This window comes from Salvelinus sp. IW2-2015, unplaced genomic scaffold (assembly GCF_002910315.2).
Source record: "Salvelinus sp. IW2-2015 unplaced genomic scaffold, ASM291031v2 Un_scaffold640, whole genome shotgun sequence".
In the NCBI taxonomy this organism is placed as follows: Eukaryota; Metazoa; Chordata; class Actinopteri; order Salmoniformes; family Salmonidae; genus Salvelinus; species Salvelinus sp. IW2-2015.
This window is the reverse complement of record NW_019942587.1, coordinates 784,858-811,110: the sequence shown is the minus strand read 5'-3', so window position 1 is coordinate 811,110 and position 26,253 is coordinate 784,858. Positions and strand designations below refer to the sequence as shown.

General features: G+C 42.0%; 1 pseudogene; it reads right to left on the bottom strand.

Annotated features, from left to right (window-relative positions):
* Positions 1 to 774: 774 nt before the first annotated feature.
* On the bottom strand, positions 775 to 23,442 carry LOC112068660 (zinc finger protein 420-like; annotated as a pseudogene).
* Between the last annotated feature and the right edge of the window lie 2,811 nt (positions 23,443 to 26,253).

Below are 26,253 nucleotides of genomic sequence, written 5' to 3'. Positions count from 1 at the left end.
TGTGCGATGCTGAGACGTTGTCATACACTGACTGAGTCTCACCCGGAGAGGAGAAAATACAGATAAAACAACCTTGGGACGATTCCATTGTTCCACTTTGCCAGGCAAATTAATCGCAGCTGATGAAAAATCTGAAAGAAAAAAAATACATTTTGACTCAACTCACCTTTCCATTCCCAGCTGTGACACTTGTCAGATTGAGGCTTTCTTCATGTTCTTTTACCACAATTATGAATCAGTCATTGAATAACAAGTCAAACTGATAAAGTGAAAGATAGTCTTAGGAAAATGCTCACCTGAACCACATGAACAGAAGACAGAGGATGAGAAGACCACAACTACAATTCTATAGGATGCATTCTTCTGTATGTCCATCAGCTGCACTAAAACCTGGTAAATGTTTTTACCAATAAATATTCTACATCTTTTGGAACAAACTTAGTCTAGAGGCCTCTGGTACCATATAAAATAACATATAAAAAAGTGAGAAAGCAGACTGTGTGACAGATGATGGATTTAATATATATCTCCTGAATGCATGAATAACACTAAATATTGTTGAAAACATTATTCTATTATTATTTAAAAGATAAAAGGAATTAATTAAATAAGATACAGCTCTGAACACCCCACTCCACCACACACACACAGCACTCCTACTCCAAGACGCTTGATACATATGGATCCAGAGCTGCATATTATGCGACACAGGTTACCATGGTAATCAGACTTAGTWAACTGWTAGAGAATGGGAGATGGATGACTCTTCACAAGATGTTTTCTATTGAAACTTTATTTAGGGATCTGGAACCGCTGCCGGAGAGGAGGGAGATGAAAGAAAACATTTTTGTGATTTCTGGTGTTTTTTCAGTGACCTTGAATGAGCAAAGCTATTTCCACATAGACAGGAGTAAGGTTTCTCTCCGGTGTGTGAGCTGGTGTGTAGTCAGGTATCCTGAACGATTGAAGCTCTTCCCACACTGACCACAGCTATAAGGCTTCTCTCCTGTGTGTATGCGTTGGTGTATTGTCAGGTGTCCTGATTGATTGAAACTCTTCCCACACTGATCACAGCTATAAGGCTTCTCTCCTGTGTGTATGCGTTGGTGTTTAATCAGGTGATCTGACATCCTGAAACTCTTCTCACACTGATGACAGCTATAAGGCTTCTCTCCTGTGTGTATGCGCTGGTGTATAGTCAGGTGTACTGATTGACTGAAGCTCTTCCCACACTGATCACAGCTATAAGGCCTCTCTCCTGTGTGTATGCGCTGGTGTGCTGTTAGGTCTCCTGATTGACTGAAGCKCTTCCCACACTGATCACAGCTGTAAGGTTTCTCTCCTGTGTGTAAGCGTTTGTGTATAGTCAGGTGTCCTGAGTGATTGAAGCTCTTCCCACACTGATCACAGCTGTAAGGCTTCTCTCCTGTGTGTAAGCGTTGGTGTTCACTCAGGGTACCTGAATGATTGAAGCTCTTCCCACACTGATCACAACTATAAGGCTTCTCTCCTGTGTGTATGCGTTGGTGTCTAGTCAGGNCAGTGGGTCTAGTTATATGTGATAACAATGTATAGTGAGCAGTGAAATAACTATTGGTTTCCATTTGTGGTGACTGCTGACTGACATTAGGGATGAGATTAAATAGATCCTGGAATTTAGCCTGGTCTGGAGCAGGCTAGCTCCACAGAATAAATCTCCATGGTAATTTATACCATAACATATCCTCCTGCCCCCTATCCATCTTTAGTGCAACCGGATTACGGATCAATTGAGCCAGGATCACCAAGATATCCTGGCTTAATCCCTTATCCTAGTTTTGTGCAACAGGCCCCAGGACCTAAATAAGAAAACCCCTAAGGAATTGTGGGACTACATTAACAAAGGACTGGGACAAAAGAAAACAGATCGAGGGAATTGAAGACAACGATGTTTTGAATGTATTATTTGCTGAAGCATGGACAAGTGTAACAGGGTTGGTTATGTTTCCACTTGCCTCTAAAGAAATGTGTATTTAATGTTCAAGCATTCTTATTGGTTAGTTCAACTCTGATGATAATAAGGTGTGTTGTGATTGGCCCCGCTTGCAGATAGGGGGAGATCGCGAACGTCAGGTCAAAAAATGTGATGCAAGGGGTAGGTCGCGTTCTGAATACTGTTTTCTATTTTACAATGTGTACAAGTTTGCTGTACGTTACTGATTTATACATGTGTGGGTATATGGTRCCTGTTAGGGATTGAGGGGCTTTCTGGAATGTGCTTTGGCATATGATTGCTGTAAATAAGTGTGTTAGCTGGCATACACCGATGTCATGGTCACATAAGCCACTGCTAACACAGTTGTCTTCATGCTACAGATTTTGCCATCGACAGCCATCAATACTGTTAAGCCCTGCACAACTAACGTTTCCCATTTAACAACAGGTATTTACACATGTTATATTTTGTATTGTATTTTTGTATTTTGTTCGCCCAGTAGGAAAATGTGATGCAAGGGATTTTGCCATCGACAGCCATCAATACTGTTAAGCCCTGCACAACTAACGTGCTGTTTCCCATTTAACAACAGAAATAAATGATGCTCAACTGGGACCACTGGCCGTTTATTTTGAGAAAACACAACGCATGGAGAGTACATTATACATCTGTTACACAAGCACCACACCTCTTGCCACCTTCCCCCTCCCCATGCCTACAAGGCAGGTTGAGCTGTGCTGCATTAGCCAGATAAAGCAAGCTCTAACCAGACTGAACCCACTGAAGCGTGTGGGCCTGTTGGCATTCCAGCCTGGCTACATAAAGAGCATGCAGAAGATCTAGCACCTGTCATGACACACATTGTTAACACCTCCTACTGGCCGGGGACTGTTCCTGCTGCCTGGAAGATTGCCAATGTGTGTCCCTTACCTAGTGTCAAAACCATGTACAACGAGAGAGAGAGATGGGCCTCCAGTCAAACCTCATGCCTTGGAAAAATCCAGGAGAGCTTAATAAAAATAAAAAAAATAACTAATGCCAACAGTTTTATCTGAGTGCACAAATCAGTATGCCTACCTACCAAAGTCCAGTGCTACTACCGCCCTTGTGAAAGCCACACAGTATACTATATTAAACCCTATTGTAGACCCTATAGTATACTGTATTAAACCCAATAGTATACTGTATTAAACCCAATAGTATACTATATTAAACCCTATAGTAGCCCCTATAGTATACTATATTAAACCCAATAGTATACTATATTAAACCCTATAGTAGACCCTATAGTATACTATATTAAACCCAATAGTATACTATATTAAACCCTATAGTAGACCCTATATTATACTATATTAAACCCAATAGTATACTATATTAAACCCTATAGTAGACCCTATTTTTAATAATAAAAAGTAACAAAAATAGAAAGACTTCTTTCTTCTGAGCCGCCGACAACACAGCTTTAAAAGACAATTTCCCTGATGATTACAATCGTTATTACCTTTCAAATGCAAGTTCAGTATGGAACTTTGATTGAATCCCAGGCAGAGTCATCTTGTGTTCAGAGTGCATCCAAAATTAGACCCTATCCCCTACATAGTGCACTAGAGGTACCATTTGGGACGCATCAAAGATCATCTTGTATTCAGGTCTGTTGGTTGTGGTCTTCTTGGTTCTGGGTTTGTTGACTGTGGTATCGAGCACAGAGTGTTCCTCAGCTTCTTGTGCCGGGGGTCTGTTATGAAAGGAGACGCTACGTCATCATCAATCTTCACTTTTGGGGTCTCATTTTAAGTAATCATCTAGATGTTAATCAATTTAAACGAAACAACTGCTGGTCTGCATTACATACAAGTATGTGTATGCATTCCAACATGTCAGCCCAAGTACATCTCATTTCAAAATCCTCTTGAGATGTTGTAATGCTGGACCTGCTCACCGAGTAGCAGCACTGGGGGAGGTTGAATTTCCACACACACGTACTGGACATCCTCATCCCTTTCTGGGGTTGAGGAGGTTGGACAGTGGAGTACAGACGCACTTCCTGGTTTTGGAGCAAGATAGGTGGACATTGGCATAGTGAACGTCACCTGCTCTCGTCTGTGCTGCCTGAGACGTTGTCATACACTGGACTGAGTCTCCCGGAGAGGAGAAAAGACAGCATACCTTGGGACGATTCCATTGGTTCCACTGTGCCAGGCAAAATTAATCGAGCACTGATGAAAAGATCTGAAAGAAAAAAAAACATTTTGACCTCACCTCACCTGTCCACTCCCTGCTGTGACCCTTGTCAGATTTGGAGGCTTTCTTCATGTTTTTTAATTAATGAATCAGAATAATGAATCAGTCATTGAATAACAATCAAACTGATAAAGTGAAAGATAAGTCTTTAGAAAAATGCTCACCTGAACACATGAAGCCAGAGAGACAGAGGATGAGAAACACAACTACATTTCCTATGCAGCATTTTCTGTATGTCCATCAGCTGCACTAAACCTGGTAAGGTTTTACAATAAATATGTCTAGATCTTTTTGGAGCAAACTTATTCAGAGGCCTCTGGTCCATAAAAATAACATATAAAAGAAGTGAGAAGCAGATGTGGTTGAGCAGATAATGGATTTATATATTGATCTACTGAATGCATGAATACACACCTAATATTGTTGAACATTATTCTATTATTATTTAAAGGATAAAAGGAATTAATTAAATAAGATACAGCTCTGAACACCCCACTCCACCACACACACACACTCCTACTCCAAGACACTTGATACATATGGATCCAGAGCTGCATATTATGCTACACAGGTTACCATGGTAATCAGACTTAGTAAACTGTTAGAGAATGGGAAATGGATGACTCTTTAAAGAATGTTTTCTATTGAAACTTTATTTAGGGATCTGGAACGCGTGGCCGAAGAGGAGGGAGGATTGAAAGAAACATTTTGTGATTTCTGGTGTTTTTTCAGTGACCCTGAATGAGCAAAGCTATTTCCACATAGACAGGAGTAAGGTTCTCTCCGTGTGGTGTGAGCTGGTGTGTAGTCAGGTATCCTGAACGATTGAAGCTCTTCCCACACTGATACAGTATAAGGCTTCTCTCCTGTGTGTATGCGCTGTGTTGTATAGTCAGGTGTACTGATTGACTGAAGCTCTTCCCACACGGATCACAGCTATAAGGCTCTCTCCTGTGTGTATGCGCTGGGTGTACTGTTAGGTCTCCTGATTGATGAAGCTCTTCCACACTGATCACACTGTAAGGTTTCTCTCCTGTGTGTAAGCGTTGTGTATAGTCAGGTGTCCTGAGTGATGAAGCTCTTCCCACACTGATCACAGCTTAAGGCTTCTCTCCTGTGTGTAGCGTTGGTGTTCATCAGGGTACCTGAACTGATTGAAGCTCTTCCCACACTGATCACACTATAAGGCTTCTCTCCTGTGTGTATGCGTTGGTGTTTAGTCAGGATCCTGAGTGATTGACTCTTCCACACTGATACAGCTATAAGGCTTCTCTCCTGTGTGTATGCGTTGGTGTTATCAGTTGGTCCTAATTGATTGAAACTCTTCCCACACTGATCACAGTTATAGGCTTCTCTCCTGTGTGTATGCGTTGGTGTGTAGTCAGATTTCCTGAACGATTGAAGCTCTTCACACTGATCACGCTATAAGGCTTCTCTCCTGTGTGTATGCGCTGGTGTGCAGTTCGGGTCTCCTGATTGATTGAAGCTCTTCCACATTGATCACAGCTATAAGGTTTCTCTCCTGTGTGTATGCGCTGGTGTCTAGTCAGGTGTCCTAATGATGTGAAACTCTTCCACACTGATCACAGCTATAAGGCTTCTCTCCTGTGTGTATGCGTTGGTGTATAGTCAGGTCTCCTGAGTGATTGAAAGCTCTTCCCACACTGATCACAGCATAAGGTTTATCTCCTGTGTGTTGCGCTGGTGTACAGTCAGGGTGTAATCTCGAGTAAAACTCTTCCCAACTGATCACAGCTATAAGGCTTCTCTCCTGTGTGTATGCGTTGGTGTCTAGTGAGGCTCCTGATTGATCAAAACTCTCCACACTGATCACAGTTATAAGGCTTCTCTCCTGTGTGTTTGTGTTTAGTCTGGGTTCCTGATTGTTTGAAGTATTTCCCAAATCAAAGCAGGGTAAGGCCTCTCCCATGTATGAATTCTCTGATGAGATTTTAAAGTTTTAGATGCAGCGAAACTCTTCTACACCTGAGAGCAGTGGAACGGTTTCTCTCGCGGTGTGAAATTTGCTCATGAATAGTCAAGTCCTGTTTAGCATAACTCTTCCCACAGTCAGAGCAGCAGTGGTGAGGTTTCTTCCCTATACCTCTATGCTGGTGTTTCTTGAGGTGTTCTGATCTGGAGAGACTCTTCTCTTTCATGTCAGTGTCATGATGTTGTTGAGGCTCCCCAGATGATAAGCCCCTCCCACTAAGAGAGCAACGATTAGGGATGTTCCCTGTGAAACAAAGACATTGAATAGTTACGTTTTGCAAATATGGGTCCATAAACAGATGGGGCGTTACATGAAATTAAGGCCTTTTGCGTCCCTTTCATATATTTCCAGTAGAAATTGTGCCCCAGTATTACATTTTAAATCTGTTATGAAATAATATGAAATAAAACTTGATAAAGTGACAATTCTGAATTGTGACAAGTCCCACCATCAACCCTGTGTAACTTCTAGAAAAAATTTAACCCAACTAATACAATAATTTCTCCAAGTTTTACCATAATTGAGTACAGTTACAAGTGCAGAATAATACGATTATTGTGAATAGTCAATTAGTATAAGAGTTTGATTAAAACATTGAAATGCTTTGAAAGAACAATTTCCCTAATAAACCTGTTTACATGAACACCTACCTGATGGGACTTTGATAAATACTGAAAATGGTCAATCAAAATAAACGTTCTACCACCTCGACTATGTTTATTAAAGCAGTATAACGTTTGTATGTGAAACTATTTCTAAGCTGCATACTTTCAGTTTTTCCTGATCTCACTGGACTCGGTCAAAAGAAGTTAGCTGGCGCTGCTTGTGTTAGAACATGCAAAAATTAAATAGACATCTATAACTCTGATTAAAGTGTTTACATGTCCTAATCATTCTAAAGATCGATCAGAAAACCAGGTGTTTTTAAAGGCGTATGCTTCCTTCTGTTATGACCTTACACCAATTAAGATCAGCAGAGTAAGGTGTTTACATGACTAATGCCAAAYTCAGCCTACTGCCATAATCAGTTTCATAGGAAATGATTAGTGTGCATGTAAAGCACTAGTTATTTGGTTACTTTGACAGTCATTTCTGAACAGTATTTATTTAATGTAATTAGTGATTTATTTACATCTGTCCCTCATTTTAAGGTCAACCCATGTTTAAATATGGTGAAACTGTTTCTTAAATTTTTGGGCAAAAGAAACATTGAACATCAAATAGTCATTTTTATAGAGCAAAGGCAGGTGAGCTGGTTCTAGTCTTTTTATCAATTCTCTGGTGTTTTTTGTAGAAAACTGAACAAGTGAACCATTTTACCCATAAATTGATAWGGTAGAATTGAAGCTTGCATTCAATTTTCACTCCCTGTGGAACRAAACTAGCTTCCCATTACCCCTGTCRTAAGCAAATGTATGGCTGATTTAAAGGACTATTTCACCATTGTAAACTAGTGGTTTTGTTGTTCTCAGTAATCCCCTGCTACTTTATTTAGCACACTGGCACGTCCTACATTATGTACTTTCATATAACCTCTTGAGATGGGAAAACATGTTTTTATGAAGTTGAACATGTGCTCTTCATGAAAGAATGTTAAAATTAGGTGAAATCAAACATTTTTGGGGGGGACCAAGTTACACTTCTCAAAATTGGGTGGAACGACCAGATATTTAATCAATATATAATTAATGAATTAATTGTTACAGAAGCAGACTGTAATCTAATCCACATGGTTCTTACTTAATGAAATCAAATCTCCATGTTCCTCTCCTCCTTCATGTCTCTCAGTTCCATTCTGCYCYAGTGTTTTCCTGCAGTCGACCAGAACCAGCAGTAAAGTACGGAGAGGCGGTTGACCTGGGGACTCCTGGAGAGTGTAGGGGGACGGACTAGCTTTGTTCTGTTGGCCACAAGAAGTTTACTAGTTGATCATTAAACCAAATATTGTATTAATTCAGTCTAAACCTCTGATTTAGGTGCATCCCTCGAACATCTCCTTCCACCTGAAATGTTCAATCGTACACTACAACCCACAAATCTAAGAGCATTGGATTGGTGGGCATGGGCTAGTTTCCACATATTTCTTATAACCAGTCATTTAAAACAACAAACGGAAGAGGAGAAGCAAGAGGGTCAAATGGGGGGGTCACTAGTTACCACAACAAAGCCATAAACCACACCCATTTCTACAACTTATCTTTTTAAATGTGATTTTAACCCTAACCTTAAAACACTAACGTTATGCCTAACCCTAAATAAATAAAGTACGTTATAGATGTTCGACATTGTGGCAACTAGTGAAAACACGCATATCTGCCCTCTCATTGGCTATAATGGTCCCATTTTTCCCTTCCTCGGCCCTAAACCGTCCGCCCTTGAATTGCGTTTTACATCCGAGTGTACCTTAAAATGTCCCTTAACCAAGCGAGGGAGAGTGATGATCGGAGGCAACGTCCTTGGTGGAAATCTTGAAGATTAACTTAAAAACAACCAACCTAAAGCTATCAATGTACCTAGTAAGCCAACGTATCTAGCTAGTGTCGTGGAATTATTGGTCCAATAATGTGGGAAGCTTGTGAAGGCTACCCGAAACGTTTGACAAAAGTTAAACAATTTAAAGGCAATGATTCCAAATAATAGAGTGTTGGAGAATGTGGGAATGTGATGAAAGAAATAAAAGCTGAAATAAACATTTTCTACTATTATTTTGACATTTCACATTCTTAAAATAAAGTGATCATAATTGACCTAAGACAGGGAATTTTTACTTGGATTAATGTCAGGAATTGTGAAAAACTGAGTTTATATGTATTTGGCTAAGGTGTATGTAAACTTGACTTCAACTGTACCTTCCTAATACAGGTACATGTCTAGTGGTTCCTATCAATGATTAACTAATGAGCATGTCCAATAGCCTTCACAAGACCAGGCTAATGTAACTATCAATGATTAACTAATGTGCATGTGTAACAGTTTAACTTTACGTCCGTCCCTCGCCCCGACCCGGGCGCGAACCAGGGACCCTCTGCACACATCAACAACAGTCACCCAAGTCTCAGAGCAAGTGACGTAACGATTGAAAGGCTATTAGCGCGTACCACCGCTAACTAGCTAGCCATTTCACATCCGTCACACATGTCCAATAGCCTTCACAAGACCAGGCATGACCCCGAATGGTTAAGCCTGTATTGACTCAGCTTGCACATACACATTGGTTCTGCTTACACATATACTAATGGTTAACCCTATATCGATTCTGCTTACTTACTACTAAGAAAACAGTATAGGTACTGGAAAATCCCCAACTAGCACTCCTGTCAGCTAGCTAGCTACAGTTACCATAGCTGGCTAGTAGTTTTATAGTTTGGTCATTTATTCCAATACATTTCAGAATTGCACTCCTCACTACAAAACTAAGCCAATTTGCCAACACTAATATATATATTTTAATTTGCAAACTAGCTTCAATTTTTTACTGAGATACCGAAATGCTGGTTGTTGATTAAATTTGACACTTAGCGGCCACCAGAGTTTGACATGTGACTACAGTTTGCAATGACTTGTGGGTCAAATCAACCCCGCAAGTGACCAAAGTTGTTCACTCGCTCCTTCAAGCTAAATCGAGGGCCAACGTTAGGGATTAGACCTCCTAAAATGGAACATCAAACTGCATCCGGTTTCGACAGGGATACCCGAGGGAAAAACAACGCGTTTGGACTGCAGCCATTTCTTTTCTTTGTTAGAACGGCACTTGAATATCTGGTTAAATAATGGCTAATATGTAAGAAATTAGTGAAGGAATGTGAACACTTAGGGAGGAAGGATAGAATTAGGTTAAAGTCACAGATTCCTAAACATGATTGTATGAACTGCTTAATTTTGCTGGACCCCAGGAAGAGTAGCTGCTGCGTTGCAGCTAATGGGGATCCATAATAAATACTGTAATGAAACAAGCTGGGAGCAGGTCTCGAAACCCTCGACCTTCTAGCCCGAAGTCCAGCGCGCTATCGAATGCCGCAAAAGAATGCTCGAGCGGCAGAGTCGCATCCGCGCTTATAAACCCAGGGTCGTTACAATACAACTGATATAGTTGTAGGCTCTTTTTAAAATTTAACTAGTTAAGTCCGATATAGAAAAAAAATCTTATTTAGAATCACGGCATATGAACAGTGGATTAACTGACTTGTTCAGGGACAGAACACAGATGTTTACATTGTCAGCTCGGGGATTCGGTTACTGGCCCACACGCTCTAACCACTAGGCTACCTGCCGCCCAAACAGAACACAGCAATGTGGAGGTTCAAAGATGATGAAAACTAAGCCTAGACATTTTATACAACACACCGGGCATATAATGTTAAAACCAGACTTACCCGATCCATTGTGGAAGCTACTGTTTCTTTGTATGATATGAACTGTCGCCGCTTGCTGTCCGCATAATTTGTTGTTTTCTTGTTCTTCTTTAAGGTTTAATGGCAGACTACACCTATTGCCGCCACCTACTGTACGGCGGGTGAACAACAAATACAAATATCCATCCAAATTATTTACATCGTAGGTAAAGAATTCATGCAGTACATCTCTCCATAATTGTGTCAAATCTTCATGAATTTGTTCCATTATAAATCAGATTCTTTACATGAATACCATTAAAAAAAGATGCAACACTGTTTCTGGGTGGTGATTACAATTGGTTCAATTTTAATGTATCTATTTTTTTAACTTCATGTAGTGGTTGGCAGGGTAATATGAATGAATAATTTTATTAAAAACTTCCTTAATTGTGTTAGTAAGTACGTATGTGTGAGACAACATATTTATCAATAAAACGATTTCAATAAGGCATGACATTAGGTATATACGATAAGATACAAAATCCTGTTGATACAAGGCAAGTATCGCTATGTTGTTGAATGGACCAAAACAAAAACAAATCTTTACTACTATTGAGTCAACAGCGGTAATCTAAGGTAGGTTCTGAGGGTCTTAACATGTTCCTGAATAWTAAAGCAACACCTGAGGGAATGGAGACTAAAACAATTGTAAATTCTTTAGGCGTTGTAGGGATCTTGTAAAGTGATAAGAATGAGTCATAATAAGACCCTCTGCATTTACAAGTTGTCTCACCAATAGGATATTATTTCTGAACCAATATTCTAAAAACAAAGATTTATTGTTACACAATATGTGCTGATTATTCCAGATATAATATACGTGTGGAGAGAAATTATGCTTCTAAATGAAGGACCATGACTCGAAAACCTGACAATGAAAAGAAGAGTTTCACTGGAACTTTGTCAATAGCAAACCAACATGAAGTTAAGGCCACCAAAAGTAGAAAAGACATGATGGGGAATGCAGTTCCACATAGAAGTGGGTCTTCTTAGTAAGTGCTTTATCAAATTGATCTTAAAAGTATTATTTAAGGGAGGAATGTCCAGAAATTCAGCCCACCATACTCATAAGTGTTCAATGCAACAGTTTCCTAATGTGACGGTGACGGTTTCTCCACAGAAAGTTAAAAAGCATCTGGTCTGTAGAAAGGGTTTTACATGGAACCCTAAAAAGTTCTACCTGGAACCAAAGAGGTTCTACCTGAAACTCAAAAGGGTTCACCTATGGGGACAGCTGAAGAACCCTTTAAGGTTCTAGATAGCACCTTTATTTCTAAGAGTGTAGTGCTGCTACGCCCACTCTTCTACAACACTTCAACCGTCCAAATAAATGATGTCATGGAGCATCACCATGGCGATGATGATTTGTGAGACGTCATTGGGTCGACAATCCCCAATAGTGACTTAATGACATTTGGAGTTCCTGACATCATTTGTTTGGCTTCTAACTGTTAGAGAGGATGGCTGCATCTGAAATGTCACCTGACAGTATATAAGGAATAGGATGCCAGTTCAGACACAGACTATGTGTAGGTCTATTCTATTCTGGTGGATGGATGGTGTAATAGACTGCTCCAATTGGCGTAGCGGTCGAAGGCACTGCATCTCAGTGCAAGAGTCGTCACTGTCATCCCTGGTTTGAATCCTTGCTGCATCACATCCGGCCGTGATTGGGAGTCTCATTGGGCGGCATACAATTGGCCCAGCGCCGTTCAGGTTTGGCCGGTGTAGGCCGCCATTGTAAATAAGAATTTGTTCTTAACTGACTTGCCTAGTTAAATAAAGGTAAAACATATATAATTTTTTTTTAAATGAACATGGTAATCTGCCTAGATACAATTATCACTTACCTGATTGGTTATGTTACCCTTTCTATGAGCTTAAAATATAAACACCAACTTGAAAGGTACTGTTCACTTGAATGTTAATCATGTCAGCACGGTGTAARAGCCATTTACAGCATTTTTTGTTCATTTTTCTTCCTCTTCCCCAGTCCACTTAAACTTTTCTTATTTATTTCCCATTAGCTTCACCCGAGTACCCCCTAGTGGCTGGAAAACAACTGTATTAAGCCTCTTACAGTTAATCCTGTGACCTCTGAACTTTGATACGTTGATAGAACGTGCTGCCTCAAACATGCCCCTACTACCATGTTTTGGATTAGTAAAATTTCCCAAATGAGCTCCTCTCTCCTGTCCAGTTGTTATTATTAGTTGTTCTATAGGTGATAAAACCTAAAATACTACAAATGGATTCAAAAGAACAAACGCGTGGATTGTAAATGGAGCAGCCATCCACTGTCAGGAAGAACATACAGAACTTCTGCAGAAGATATTAGCCCAGAGAACAGTAGCGATGGAAAATGGCTACTATGCAAGGCGGACAAGTGGACGAGTACAAAGAATCGTGGGAGGATTTTGAATGCCATCTTGAGATTTTGGAGCTATGGATGTTTGCAAATGACATTAAAGACGACAAGAATGTCAGTGTGTTTCTTTCTGTGATCGGTGCTGAGACATATGGACTATTAATAAATCCTCTTGAGAATACAGGGGGTGCTGTTTCAACTTCGACATTTTGCGTCTCCAAATTAAACTGCCTCGTACTCAATTCTTGCTCGTACAATATGCATATTATTATTACTATTGGATAGAAGACAAATTCTAGTTTCTAAAACCGTTGAAATTATGTCTGTGGGTGGACCAGAACTCAATCTACAGCGAAAATCCTGACATGACTTGCGAAGCTCTGAAACCTAAGCTCTGATCTGGGTTCAGTTTTTAAGCCTGTGTATATGCTATGGCTGGAAATGAACTGCACCCGCCTTCCCCTGGATGTCAGTAACCAATGAGAAGTGGAATGGGCTCTCTCCGTTTTTCTCAGAGTTTATAAGGGGATGGAGTGACGTGACCATTCCTTTCGACCCGCCGCCAGGACGCAGGAGGGAATCGGATTTGCATGCTCAAAAGCACTAGTTATCGAACAAAGATATATCCGTCTGTGATTTAATTCGTTATAGGTGTTAGAAACATCATAACGAAGTTATTTGAAACCGATTTTTATCAGTTTATGCGAGTATATTGCTAATTTTCTGAATTTTCTTATTATTGAGTTTGAGGAAATGGACATGTGTGTGCGACAGAGCTACTGTTATCAGCTCATTCTAAAGGTGAAGGGGACGTTTTACAACAAAGCAACCATTTTTTGGAGAAAGGACACTTTGCCCAAGATACTGATGGAAGCTCGACCAAAAGTAAGAACTATTTATGATGTTATTTCGTATTTATGTGGAAAAATGTAATCGTGTTTGATCAGCATGTTTGCAGGCACTGGTCTGGCTGCAACGCATACTATATGTCTAGTAACGTTAATTTAAAAAATCCACGACAGCGATTGCATTAAGAACTAATTTATCTTTCAATTGGTGTCCAACTTATATTTTTTAGTCAAGTTTATGAATAGTTTTTTTTATTTATAATAGGCGCTAATCCAAGATGGCGCCGGCTGGAATGCATGCAATGTTTTGACAGATTACATCGATTTATGCTGCTAAATATGCACATTTTCGAACAAAAGCTATATGCATTGTGTAATATGATGTTACAGGACTGTCATCTGAAGAATTCTGAGAAGGTTAGTGAACAAATTAATATATTTTGGTGGCGATAACGATATCGCCCCTTTTGCATGGATTCAATGCTGGGGTGATGTTAGCTCATGTGGTATGCTAATATAACGATTTATTGTGTTTTCGCTGTAAAACACTTAGAAAATCTGAAATATTGTCTGGATTCACAAGATGTTGGGCTTTCATTTGCTGTAGGCTGTGTATTTTTCAGAAATGTTTTAAGATGAGTAATTATTTATTTGACGTTGGTCTCTGTAATTATTCTGGCAGCTTCGCACTATTTCAGATTGTAGCTGCAATGTAGAACTGTGATTTATACCTGAAAAATGCACATTTTTCTAAAAAACCTATGCTTACCATAAATATGTTATCAGACTGTCATCTTATGAAGTTGTTTCTTGGTTAGTGGCTATATATATCTTTATTTAGTCGAATTAGTGATAGCTTCTGATGGAGTAAAAAAATGGTGGTGTAAGAAAAGTGGTGTCTTTTGCTAACGTGGTTAGCTAATAGATTTACATATTGTGTCTTCCCTGTAAAACATTTTAAAAATCAGAAATGATGGCTGGATTCACAAGATCTGTATCTTTCATCTGGTGTCTTGGACTTGTGATTTAATGATATTTAGATGCTTGTATTTACTTGCGACGCTATGCTAGGCCATGCTAGTCAGCTTTTTTACTGTGGGGGGTGCTCCCGGATCCGGGTGAGTACCAAGTAAAAGCTAAAAGAGACTGATCACACCTGATACACCAAGTACTTTGCAGTACTTGGTGTATGGCCAGGCACGACTCCATGGCCAAGGCACGACTCTAACACCATCATTAAGTTTGCAGACGACAACAGTGGTATTCCTGATCACCGACAACGACGAGACAAGCCTGTAGGGAGGAGGTCAGAGACCTGACCGGGTGGTGCCAGAATAACCACCTATCCCTCAACGTAACCAAGACTAAGGAGATGATTGTGGACTACAGGAAAAGAAGGACCGAGCACGCTCCATTCTCATCGAGGGGCTGTAGTGGAGCAGGTTGAGAGCTTCAAGTTCCTTGGTGTCCACATCACCAACAAACTAGAATGGTCCAAACACACCAAGCAGTCGTGAAGAGGGCACGACAAAGCCTATTCAGAGGAGGCCCTAAAAATTGACAAAGACCCCAGGCACTCCGGTCTCAGACTGTTCTCTCTACTACCGCATGGCAAGTGGTACCGGAGTGCCAAGTCTAGGACAAAAAGGCTTCTCAACAGTTTTTACCCCCAAGCCATAAGACTCCTGAACAGGTAATCAAATGGCTACCCGGACTACATACTACCTCAATTGGCCCGACCAACCAGTGCTCCCGCACATTGGCTAACCGGGCTATCTGAATTGTGTCCTGGCATCCACCACCCGCCTATCCCTCTTTTTTACGCTACTGCTACTCTCTGTTCACATATATGCATAGTCACTTTAACCATATCTACATGTACATACTACCTAAATCAGCCTGACTAACCGGTGTATATAGCATCGCTACTGTTATTTTTCACTGTCTTTTTACTGTTGTTCTAATTTCTTTACTTACCTATTGTTCACCTAATACCTTTTTGCACTATTAGTTAGAGTCTGTAAGTAAGCATTTCACTGTAGGGTTGTAAAGAACCTGTTGTATTCGGCACACGTGACAAATACACTTTGATTTGATTTGGAGTATGAGGAACTGAAGCTAGTGTTGCTAACTCACTCCAAACCAAAACCTCTTGGTGATTGCGGAGCAATTTAATTTGAAAAAACGTAAGGAGAGTATGTGTCTGATTATGCGTAGCTTTGCGATAGCTGTCAGCTAATTGTGTTTTTGGTCCATATCTAGGAAAGGCATTGAGAGATCAGTTTGTAAGTGGACTGTGCTCTGAAGCTTTGCAGCACAAGATGCTAGCAGAGAAGGTCTAACATTCAGAAAGGCATGTGAGATGGCATAATCAATGGAGTTAGCTTCCAAGAAAAGTAAATGCAGTGAATAAAAATGCTAAAACATTTCCCAGGAGAGGAAAAGGACAGTTCAAGGGCAGGAATGACAATGGAGAGAAACAGTATAAAAATAATGACACAAGGCAAGAGAATTCTGGTCAGCAACTGTCGGGTTAGGTTCCTTGTTCCTTGTCAATCATTGGCTTATTGGTGAAATCAGCAGTCAGATAATTGTATTCTTTAAGTGAACCAATCGAACCTTTATTAATGCAATTGAAGACAGATGTTAACAATGGGAACTCAGCATGTGTGTCTGAGTAAGTTCTGCAACCAATCAAAGGGTGCAGCTGATTATATACCTGTGATCACTCCTGGTGGTGTGATACCTACATCAATGTATATGTGCAGCAATAAGCTGAGGTTACCTGATAAGGTAACCTAGTACAGTAGCTTCTCGGAATTCTAAGTATCATTAGAATTTTCCACTGTCAGACGAGATCAAAGTGTCAAACCAGACATTGTTTACATCTCAGCTCTGTACGTTGTTCCGGTCTGACTCAAGCCTAGCCTGCAGGCACATTCTTTCAACAGCGAGAGCATAACACAAAGACTAATATAGATGCTTGTGCAACGTATAGTGTCAGAGTTTTAGACACACAGCAACAGTATCTATTATAAGGCCTGCAGCAGAACTAATGAATATTAAGGTCCCCTTAATCACTAATGGGGAGGGTCTCGGAGACCCTTCCCCTACACAACCATGCTCAGGTGCAGAGAAAACATTCTGCTCATGGTTGAAGATTCAAAAATAAGAAATGCATGTCTGTTCTAAAGTTGGACATTGCCTCTGCATGTAGGAACCGCAGAGCAGGACAGAAACAGTATGTTGATGCTGCTGAGAGCAATGCAAGAGTAAGGAGGATGATTCAAATCAAATCAAATTGTATTTGTCACGTGCTGAAAACCACAGGTGTAGTAAACCTTACAGTGAAATGCTGAATACAACAGGTGTAGTAAAACTTACAGTGAAATGCTGAATACAACAGGTGTAGTAAACCTTACAAGTGAAATACTGAATACATACAGGTTGGTGTAACCTTACAGTGAAATACTGAATGCAACAGGTGTAGTAAACCTTACAGTGAAATACTGAATACAACAGGTGTAGTAAACCTTACAGTGAAATACTGACTTACAAGCCCTTAACCAACAGTGAAGTTGTAAGAAAAATGAATGTTAAGTAAAAAAAAATAGAACAAATAATGAAGGAGTAGCAGTAAAATAACATTAGTGAGGCTATATACAGGGGGTACCGGTACAGAGAATCAATGTGCAGGGGCACCGGTTGGTTGAGGTAATTGAGGTAATATGTAAATGTAGGTAGAGTTAAAGTGACTATGCATAGATAGTAAACAGAGTAGCAGCAGCGTAAAGGGGGTCAATAGTCTGGGTAGCCATTTGATTAGCTGTTCAGGAGTCTTATGGCTTGAGGGTAGAAGCTGTTAAAAAGCCTTTTGGACCTAGACATGGCGCTCCGGTACCGCTTGCCGTGCGGTAGCAGAGAGAACAGTCTAKGACTAGTGTAGCTGGAGTCTTTGACCATTTTTAGGGCCTTCCTCTGACACCGCCTGGTATAGAGGTCCTGGATGGCAGGAAGCTTGGACCCAGTGATGTACTGGACTGTACGCACTACCCTCTGTAGTGCCTTGCGGTCGGAGGCCGATGGTGCAGCTATAGAACATTTTGAGGTTCAGAGGACCCATGCCGAATCTTTTCAGTCTCCTGAGGGGGAATAAGATTCAAAGTTGTTTGAATTGTATACAGTTTACACTACTTCCAATGGGAAAAAGGGCGTTACAATGAATGTGACATTGGATGTAAAGGATTTGGACATGCAGTTAGACACAGAGGCCGCTGTCTCTCTGGTCTCGGAACTGTGTTACCATGATGCTCTGACTCACCTGCCGTTAATTAAAGAAAACGCAGTGAGAAAATTCCTTTGCTGGGTGAGACGATTCCTTTGCGAGGTGAGAACTTTCCTTTGCGAGGTGAGAACATTCCTTTACGAGGTGATAATCGACAGCCATTCAAAGTGGTTGGAAGTTTTTCACATAACTTCAATGACGTCAACGAACTTKATCGAAAACCTGCTGTTTGCAGCCTATGGATTGTGATAAATTGTCTCTGATAATGGACCCCAGCTGGTCTCTTCTGATTTCTAACAATTCCTAAAAAACAATGGAATCAAGCAGACCCTTCCTGCTTACCATCCTGCCTCGAATGGTGCAGCAGAAAGGTCAGTCCAGATAGTAAAGCGAGCTCTGAAAAAAAACATTTGAGGACAATAGACAATCTACTGTCTTTCTCAAGCATCGCTGAGCCAATGTTCCGCAGTACCCCCCCCCCCCTCCCCCCCCCCCCCCACAGAGTCACATGTCGGACCCCCGCTGAGCTCTTCCTGCCTGAAGCGCTAGATCAGAACACTCTTCAACCTACTCTGACCTGACTTAGCTAAAACAGTGGAAGAAAAACATGCCAAACAAAAGAAACACCATGACCATGGTAGACTACACCTTTGAGTTTTCCAGGAGGAAGAACAAGTGTGACAGGGAAAGAGAAATGGATTCAGGCGACAGTAATCTGAGACTGGGACCTGTGATTTACCTCATTCAGGACGGAAAGAGAAAACATTTAAATCATTGTGTAGATTTATTGTTTGGCCTCATTAAATAAAGCTGATTATATTGTGTTATTTAATACATGGAGCGTACTAAGTGAAATCAAGCACGGGCACATATTTTTGTTTAAAAAGGGATGATTTAACCCAGAATCATTCTCATGATAAATGATATTTATTTAAAAAAACATTTTACTAAAAATCAAAACAATTACAATGTTAATTGCATGAGTGTATGAAGGGCCCGATTCAGACTTGAGATATGTAGATGTAACATGGACTTAAGTCAATAAAATGTGGACATTAGGCAATATTTTGGACTTAAGTCGATGTTAAGTCCTTTACTATAGGGTGTATAGTCTTGTGCATTAATGAAGTTACAGAAATTATTTCCCAGTTTGTTGTGCCATGACCCATGACACCCTACAACATTATGGGCAGCATTTTCCTCTCGCTAAAACACACGCAAAGAGCTAAAACAAAACCTGCACAATGACGAGTTGGTATTTATCTTGCTCCCATTCAGATAACAAAGCAAAGCTTTAAGCCATAGCTCAGTCTCAAGCCATGAGCCTGCGACCCATGTAGAAATTGTCCCAGACCTATATTATATATAATATATATATTATATCAAACCCTATAGTAGACTCTATAGTATACTATATTAAACGCTACAGTATACCCTATAGTACATGCTATGAAGGTTGGCTTAAAACTTCTTATGGCTGCATCCTGCTACCGGGATCAATATGACAGCAGCCAGAGAAAGTGCCGGGCGCCAAATTCAAACAACAGAAATCTCATAATTAAAATTCCTCAAACATACATGTGTCTTATATAATTTTAAAGGTATTCTTGTTGTTAATCCCACCAAAGTGTCCGATTTCAAATATGCTTTTCAGCGAAAGCACTACAAACGATTATGTTAGGTCACCATCAAACCACAATAAGCACAGCCATTTTTCCAGCGAAAGATAGCAGTCAGGAAAAGCAGAAATAGAGATAAAATGAATCACTAACCTTTGATATTTCTTCATCAGATGACACTCATATGACTTCATGTTACACAATACATGCATGTTTTGTTTGATAAAGTTCATATTTATAACAAATCATATATACACCGCTTACATTCACTAGTTCCAAAAACATCAAATGATTTTGCATAGCCACATCGTTTCAACAGAAATTCTCATCATAAATGTAGATGATAATACAAGTTATACACATGGAATTATAGATATACCTCTCAATGCAACGCTGTCAGATTTAAAAAAAACTTTACGGAAAAAGCAATCATGCAATAATCTGAAACGGAGCTCAGAACAATAGCCAAATTAGCCGCCATGTTGGGGTCAACAGAAACCAGAAAATACATGATAAATGTTTCCTTACCTTTGATGAACTTCATCAGAATGCAGTCCTATGAATCCCAGGTCCACAATAAATGCTTGATTTGTTCGATAATGTCCGTTATTTATGTCCAATTAGCTACTTTGGTTAGCGCTTTTGGTAAACAATTCCAAAGTCACAAAGCGCCTCCACTATACGTGACAAATGTCCAAAAGTTCCGTAACAGTCAGTAGAAACATGTCAAACGATGTACTGAATCAATCTTTAGAATGTTGTTAACATACATCTTGAATAACGTTCCAACCGGAGAATTAGATTGACTTCAGAAAGAGCGGTGGAAAAGACGTCCTCCTCATGTGAAGATGCATGGTGAATGCGTGATCACTCGTGGCAGTGATTACTCATTCCTGTCTCCTTCGGCCCCCCTTCACATTAGTCATCAGACAAAGTTCTGTTGACTGTCGACATCTAGTGGAAGCCGTAGGAAGTGAAAACTCATCCATATCTCGCTGTAATTTCATTGAGAGCTTGGTTGAAAATCTGCCACCTCAGAAAAAATTCAAACAGGAAGTGGAACTTCTCAGGTTTTTGCCTGCCATATGAGTTCTGTTATACTCACAGACATAATTCAAACAGTTTTAGAAACTTCAGAGTGTTTTCTATCCAATATGAATAATAATATGCATATATTAGCAACTGGGACTGGGGACAGCGCGTTTAATATGGGCACCTCTGTGCACCTTTCATCCAAGCTACTCAATACTGCCCCTGCAGCCATAAGAAGTTAATTAAGTGTTATTACCTTAAYAATTCAAGTGCAGTATGCCTGTCCATAATGCAACTTTGCTTGAAACTTCTTGTGTTCAGAGTGCATCCAAAATGGCACTTATTCCTTACATAGTGCACTAGAGGGAACAAGGTACCATTTGGAACATTTCTACATCTGGTGAAATGTCTAATTGTTCTGTTGTAGTATCACAGAACAATGACACAGATATTTCACCGGATGTAGAAATGTGAAGCATCCGCTTGGCGTTTCCAAATATGGTAGTGAGAGGAAGCCCATCCTGAATTCAGGTCTTGTTGTGTTCAGGTCTGTTGATTGTGGTCTTTTTGGTTCTGGGTTTGTTGACTGTGGTATATAGCACAGAGGGGTCCTCCCAAGCTTCTTGTGCCGGAGGTCTGWTATTTATTTATTTTTGTTGAACCTTTATTTAACTAGGCAAGTCAGTTAAGAACAAATTCTTATTTACAATGACGGCCTACCCCGGACGACGCTGGGCCAAWTGTGCGCCGCTCTATGGGACTCCCAATGACGGCCGGATGTGATACAGCCTGGATGAAAGGAGATGCAACATGTCATCAATCTTCACTTCTGGGGTCTCATTTTAAGTCATCATGTAGATGTTAATACATTTAAACCAAACAACTGCTGGTCTGCATAACATAGAAGTGTTGTATGCATTCCTAACTGTCAAGCACACGTACCATCTAATTAAAAGATTATCTGAGATGTAATGGATTGACTTGTTCACCAGGTGGCAGCAGTGGGGTGGTTGAATTTCACATCATCAAACTGGACATCGTCATCCTCTTTCTTGGGTAGGTGCAGTTGGACAGGGGAGTACAGAGGCACTTCCTGGTTATTAAGAGAGGTGGACATTGGTGTAGTGAACTTCACCCTGCTCGTCTGTGCTGCAGTACGGACCATGGCCATGCCTGAGACGTTGTCATAAACTGGACTATGTCTCCCTGGAGGAGAAAAGACAGATCAATATACCTTGGGACTATTCATTGGTTCCACTGTGCCAGGCAAGATTAATCAAGCACTGATAAAAAAGATCTGAATGAAAATAAATACATTTTGACCTCAACTCACCTGTCCATTCCCTGCTGTGACCCTTGTCAGATTTGGAGGCTTTCTTCATGTGTTTTTACACAAATGAATGAACCAGTCATTGAATAACAATTACGTTGATAACAAATCAAAATGATAAAGTAGAAGATAAGTCTTAGAAAGATGCTCACCTGAACCACATGAAGCCAGAGAGACAGAAGATGAGAACCACAACTACATTTCCAATAGCAGCATTCTTCTGTATGGCCAATCAGCTGCACTAAAACCTGGTAAAGGGTTTTACAATAAATATGTCTAGATCTTTTTGGAGCATACTTATTCCAGAAGAGACCTCTGGTCCAAATAAAAAACAACATATAAAAGAAGTGAGAAGCAGATAATGGATTAGACACCTTCTATTGTTGAAACATTATTCTACATTATTTAATGGATAATATGAGTTATTTAAATAAGATACAGCTCTGAACACCCCACTCCACCACACACACACAGCACTCCTACACCAATATGCTTGATACTTATGGATCCAGAGCTGCATATTATGCTACACAGGTTACCATGGTAATCAGACTTAGTTAACTGATAGAGAATGGGAGTTGGATGACTCTTCACAAGATGTTTTCTATTAAACTTTATTTAGGGATCTGGAACCGGTGCCGGAGAGGAGGGAGATGAAAGACGACATGTTTGTGCTTTCTGGTGGTTTTTCAGTGATGCTGAATGAGCAACGCTCTTTCCACATAGACAGGAGTAAGGCTTCTCTCCAGTGTGTATTCACTGGTGTGTTGTCAGGTTGAAATCTAGAGCAAAACTCTTTCCACACTGATCACAGCTATAAGATTTCTCTCCTGTGTGTATTCGCTGGTGTATAGTCAGGTCTCCTGAATGACTGAAGCTCTTCCCACACTGATCACAGCTATAAGGCTTCTCTCCTGTGTGTATGCGTTGGTGTGTAGTCAGGTGGTCTGATTTCCTGAAGCGCTTCCCACACTGATCACAGCTATAAGACTTTTCTCGAGTGTGTATGCATTGGTGTGTAGTCTGGGCTCCTAATTGATTGAAGTGTTTCCCACAATCAAAGRAGGGGTAAGGGCTCTCCCCTGTATGAATTCTCTGATGAGATTTTAAGGTTTTAGATGCAGCGAAACTCTTCCCACACTGAGAGCAGTGGTACGGTTTCACACCGGTGTGAATCCACTGGTGAAATTTAAATTCCTTCTGTTTAGCAAAACTCTTCCCACAGTCAGAGCAGCAGTGGTGAGGTTTCTTCCCTATACCTCTATGCTGGTGATTCTTGAGGTGTTCTGATCTGGAGATACTCTTCTCTTTCATGTCAGCATCATGATGATGTTGAGGCTCCCCAGATGATAAGCCCCTCTGTTACGCACGCCTCTATAAGAGGGAACGCAACTCCCTGCTACAACTCAACTCTCTGAAGTGCAAGAGGTATGGACTGTAGGTGCGAGTAAGGATGACACAAAAGCAGAATTTACCGTTTACTAGGATTTATTTCCGTACACAGTAATATGGGGAAAAGGGGCTGGACGGAACCAAAGCAAAGAAAGTAAATATCAAAGCTCCCCCTCTCCTATCTAACCTGCCTACCCACTTAACTTACCTAACTTGCACCACCTGGTGCCCTAACCAAAATACAGGGGTGGTCCGCCCAGGTCTTACCTAGTGTGCCTAGACAGTAAATATACTACGGGTATATGTATGCCCGCGGGCCTCTTGCCTAAGCACTCCCAAAGTGCCTTCTCCTTCCCCCCTGGGAACAAATGAAACAGAATAATTATTAACAATTTCACAAACACTCAGAAACACAGGACATAGCAAAGCTGCTACCAACAACAACTAACACAGTACATAACACTTTCTGATACACAACCAACACTATATCACAATCTAATTCTCCAGCAAGGATCTCAGCCTGCCTATCATCTCTCTCTCTCTCTCTAATGATCTCTCCAAAATGTTCAATTCTATCTCTGATCTCTTCTCCTTCTCTCTCTAATGATCTCTCCAAAACATTCAATCTCCCTCTAATCTCTCCTCTTTCTCTCTCTTTCTGAACAGAACACTGGTCTTTATATCTTCAGGTGGCAATGGTGATTAGATCAGCTGCTTCTTGACGAGGGCGGGGGCCAGCTCTCCAATCATCAATTAGCTGCTTGGGGAGTTTTCAGGAATCTATCTCCTGAAACACACTCAAACACTCAAATACAAAAGCTACAACACAGAAACTGGGAACGTAACACCCTCCTACTGAGAAGACAACGATTAGGGATGTTCCCTGTGAAACAAAGACATTGAATAGTTAGGTTTTGCAAATATGTGTAACGATTGTTCTCCTCCTCGTCTGAGGAGGAGCATGGATCGGACCAAAACGCAGCGTGTTGTGAAGACATAATTACTTTATTTAAACAAGACGAACACGAAGCACACTTGATAGATTACAAACAATAAACGACGTAGACCGACCTGAACATGAAAACTTACAAAAAACACGAAGAACGCACGAACAGGAACAGACTAGACAAACGAAACAGTCCCGTGTGGTACATACACTGACACGGAAGACAATCACCCACAAACAAAGTGAGAACAGCCTACCTTAATATGGTTCTCAATCAGAGGAAATGTAAAACACCTGCCCCTGATTGAGAACCATATCAGGCAAATACAATTAACCCAACATAGAAACACATAACATAGAATGCCCACCCAGCTCACGTCCTGACCACTTAAACACATACTAAACAAAGGAAATAAGGTCAGGAACGTGACAGTACCTTCCCCCCCCCCTCAAGATGCGGACTCCGCCCGTAAAACCTGAACCTATAGGGAGGGTTTGGGTGGGCATCTGTCCACGGTGGCGGCTCTTGGCTCTGGACGTTGTCCCCACCCCACCATAGTCAATCCCCGCTTCCGTAGCTTCCTCCCAATGGCCACCCTCCAAATTAACCCACCTGGATTAAGGGGCAGCTCCGGACTGAGGGGCAGCACCGGACTGAGGGCAGCTCCGGACTAGAGGCAGTCCGGACTGAGGGGCAGCTCCGGACTGGCTGACGGCTCTGGCTGCTCATGGCTGGCTGACGGCTCTGGCTGCTCAGCTGGCTGACGGCTCTGGCGCTCATGGCTGGCGGACGGCTCGGCGTCTGGCTGCGGACGGCTGGCGGCTCATGGCTGGCGACGGCTCTGGCGGCTCATGGCTGGCGGACGGCTCTGGCGGCTCATGGCTGGCGGACGGCTCTGGCGCTCATGCTGGCGGACGCTCTGCGGGCTCCCGTCGCGGACGGCTCTAGCGGCCCCCCGTGGCGGGACGGCTCTAGCGGCCCCCGTCTGGCGCGGCGCTCTAGCGCCCCCGTCTGGCGGACGGCTCTAGCGGCCCCCGTCTGGCGGACGGCTCTAGCGGCTCCCGTCTGGCGGACGGCTCTAGCGGCTCCCGTCTGCGCGGACCTCTAGCGGCTCCCGTCTGGCGGGACGGCTCTAGCGGCCCCGTCTGCGGACGGCTCTAGCGCCCCCGTCGTGCGACGGCTTCTAGCGGCCCCCGTCTGGCGGACGGCTCTAGCGGCCCCCGTCTGGCGGACGCTCTAGCGGGCTCCTGTCTGGCGGACGGTCTAGCGGCTCCTGTCTGAGGCTAGACGGCTCTGAAGGCTCAGGACAGCACGGGCGGCTCTGAAGGCTCAGGACAGACGGGCGGCTTGAAGGCTCAGGACAGACGGGCGGCTCTGAAGGCCAGACAGAGGTCAAGGATCAGGACAGACGGGCGGCTCTGGAAGGCTCAGGACAGGCGGGCGGCTTTGAAGGCTCAGGACAGACGGGGCTTTGAAGCTCAGGACAGACGGGCGGCTGTGAAGCTCAGGACAGACGGCAGCGCAGCGGCGCTTGGCAGACGGACAGCTCAGACGGCGTTGGGCAGACGGGCAGTTCAGGCGCCGCTGGGCAGATGGCAGACTCTGGCCGGCTGGAGGCACACTGTAGGCCTGTGCGTGGTGCCAATGGAAAGGTACCGGGCTAAGGACACGCACCTTAAGGCTAGTGCGGGAGCAGCAACAGGACGCACAGGAGGCTTGGTGCGTGGTGCCGAACTGTGTTACCGGGCTGGAGACACGCACCATAAGGCTAGTGCGTGAGGAGAACAGGCTTGGAGCGCACAGGAGGCTGGTGCGGGTGCCGAACT